Genomic DNA, 3,630 nt, shown 5'->3' on the forward strand with positions numbered 1-3,630 from the left:
TGACAGGCCGCTAGTATTTATGGTGTTAAAGACTTTCGGTATGCAAATTAGGGACTCCTTCATAGAGTAACTGTTGCATTTGTTGACTATATAAACAGTTTGACTGGAGATTGTCAGAGTGATGTAGACACCTCTGATGAAAAACCCAAAATGTTCGAAAATCAATTAAGGTTGTTCATTTTTTTCAGTCTGCGTTTGACATATATATACATATATATATATAAATATATATGCACATATATATATATGCATATATGTGTTAAGGACGTCACAAACGTAAACAACATGATATACGAAGTGTATGTTTATGCAATGTGTTTAGAAAGGATTCATTTAATTCAATAATTCTCAGACATATTTTAATAACAATTCTACCTTTTTATACTTTCTCATTTTCAACGTCCCCCGCTTGCTACGATACAGTGCTCTCTCCTTCTCCGCCATTTTAATATATACATACATGTAATATCAAACCAGAGCAATTTAGTTCAAGGTACCACTTTGACGCGGGTGACTACTTACCACAGCACCACCCTATTATAAGTTGGATACTGCAAGCATATGCGGTATATATTCAGCTTTGTTTATTTACTTATTCACATTTCGAAGTCTGCTATGGTTGTTAATGTTGTCGTTGTTGTTGTGATTGCAGCTAACTAGCGGTTTATCATAATATTATATTTAATATTTTTTGTTGATATTTAAATGGGAGGAGAAATTTTTTTTTAATTTGTACAGATGCATCTATGCATCTATCGCCCCCTAGCACCCGCTTTTTCTCTAGTACCCATATTAAATTACCCATTGCTCCCAGGGGGCGGTACCGCCCACTTTGAGAAGCACTGAGATAACCAATTAAGAACACAACAGCGTTTACATTCACTATATTTTATTATTTAATACTGTTGTCTACTATAACGTGTCAAAAGGTTTCGTCGCACTTCTACAATTCTGGGTGCCTGCATGCATAAAAAAGAACCTCCTATTGTCTTACAAACCAAAACTTATTTAGATGAATTTACAATATTACAAATTAAAACAAAACAGGTTGGTCAAACTTTTTATGTTTTACTTGATTCAGTCATTTGACTCTGGCCATGCTGGGGCACCACCTTGAAGAAATTTTATTCGAATGAGTCTATCCCAGTATTTAGTTCTTGTTTAAAGTCAAGTACTTTTATCTCCCATTAATACCGAACCTCTAAGTTATGCGGATGTAGTCTCACCAACACCGGTTGTCAAATAGTGGTGGGGGATACATACGCACACACGCACACGCACACGCGCCCACGCACACGCACACACACACACACACGCGCACACAAACACACTTATTTTTAAAAATTAATATTTAGCAGAAATAACAGAGTAGCATCAGAGGCTACGGAAAAAAGACGGAACTGCCCGATCAGTCTGGAAATATCTCGACCGTTGCTTTTCAGGCAATTACGGACCCTGCCAGTATGTGTATATACAACTATATGATTTGATTGCTGCATTAGAGGGTTTAGCTCTTATTTCTAGCTATGTAGGTGTTTCTAACATCCTCAGTCATATCTAATGACAGTTACAGTTTTCCTTTTTGTTACAGATAACTACATTAATTATTTATATACACATTAGCAATTCGCTAAATCATCCAAAGATTTCTATGGTGTAGCCATATATGCTGGCATTGATCTCCGTCCGAGAACAACCGAGTCGGGCCAATCTCACTGAAGATGGTGCAGATGTTTTTAGAATGTCAGCTGCCCACATACATATTGCTTATATTTATTACACTATTATTCCATGTAATTATTTATTTTCTGTTGCTAGTTTACATTTGAGTTCTTTCCAAATGCTTCTTATCATTTTCTCCATATAAGTTAACAAGTTTCAAGCTACAAAGTGTCTGCTCCGTTTTCTAGTATATTTCCATACAGAAATTATCGAAAGTAAGCCCAATTGATAGGCCAGTGAAGAGAATATCAATTTGAACGCTTGGTTAGTTTTCTAATCTAGCGTGGATTTTCTGAAATTCATGTGAACAGGAATATCTTCTAAATAATTTGCTTGAAGATTTAATTGCTGATTTAACGATGTAAATGTTTGGATTCGTTGGTAATGGCGTTCATTGGGAAACCAATAAAATAATATTCAAAATTCAATAAAAACATGACGTACCTCTGCCTGATTGCTCAAAAATGTCAAACCATCATTTGTTGAATGTAGTATTATTAAGTGTTTGTGCATGGATAATGTTATTATCAAGTACGTATAACTTCGCTATACGAGACTATACAAACTTGTATGATAATTGCTTTAACACCGTGAGCTTTTTTGTATGTTTTTGGCACATATAAAAATAGAATGCACAAAATAATGCGTGCAAAAATTTAAAAGTCAATTACTTCTCTTTTTTTTAATTATATTTAACAATATGCGATAAAATCTATTGAATTATAACCGTGATTAAATAAAACCACCTCAAGTTAAAATGTTTCCAAATGGCAAAGCTTATCTCCAAATTGCAAACTAACAAAACAAAATTTATGCTCCTACTAACAACAGCAAATCGACGAAACGTTGCTACCACGTACCACATTTCAACGGATAGGTGGACTAGGCGGGTTTCTGAGAATTAATTTGAAAGAAACATATTGATATATGAACAGACATTTCATTTCTACCTTCATTTCTCTCCACTGTCATCTTTACATTTCTTATTTCTAGGAAATATTACATAACTACTTTTCCCAGTTAAATTCAATCAATCGCAAAATTTCCCCTCTACCATGTTCGAATTGAAATACAAGTTGATATCGTTAATTCAAAATGTAAAGAATTACACCTAAACATATCATTTTATCCTGTCTAACAAAATTTAAGCGATCAAATAATTTATTTATCCTTCCGTGGGATGAAAAACTAGGCGTAATCTGATTTTATTCTAACCGTAAACTTTTATCAAAGGAAAATTCCCATTATCTATATGTTATTTGTAGCACATATAAACTACAGTACCGTGTAAATTTCTACTAATTGCCAACTTATAAGTAGATGTTTCGTATTGCGATTTTTACAGATGGAACATTGGCTCTGTTTGAATCGTAATATTTTGTAGTAGAGGTTCTGAATGAGAGAGACAAGCTGTAAGACGACCACAAAAAATGGCTGTTTCAATTTGTCGACAACTTTTGCACAGTACTATATACATCAGTGAAACTGAAATACTTAATTGCTTATTATTGCATACGCTGAAGCTCTTTAAACTAGTCAGAAACGTCTACTTTTACTGTTCCAAGAGATATAACATCTATGGTGTATCTATTTTATTTGTCATAGCGAGGCTAAAAGCGTATGTTTATATTTAAAAAATGAACTATGTCGTAATTTCAAATTATCCAAGGGTTCTGTATAATTTACAATGAATTAAGCAATTCACATTTTCGCCAGATTCACTCTAATAAGAATTAGATTGGCCATTTTAACTGAGTTCTACTCGATGTAACGTATTAGCGACTATAAGTTATAGATCTCTTTGCATAAAGGTGGTGGATATGATGGATATTATCTTTTCTAATATTGATCTTAGGAAACTAGACACTAAGATTTTAAATCACTCTTTCTGACATCAGAGAGAGAGAG

The sequence above is a fragment of the Octopus bimaculoides genome, chromosome 15 (genome assembly GCF_001194135.2).
Source record: "Octopus bimaculoides isolate UCB-OBI-ISO-001 chromosome 15, ASM119413v2, whole genome shotgun sequence".
In the NCBI taxonomy this organism is placed as follows: Eukaryota; Metazoa; Mollusca; class Cephalopoda; order Octopoda; family Octopodidae; genus Octopus; species Octopus bimaculoides.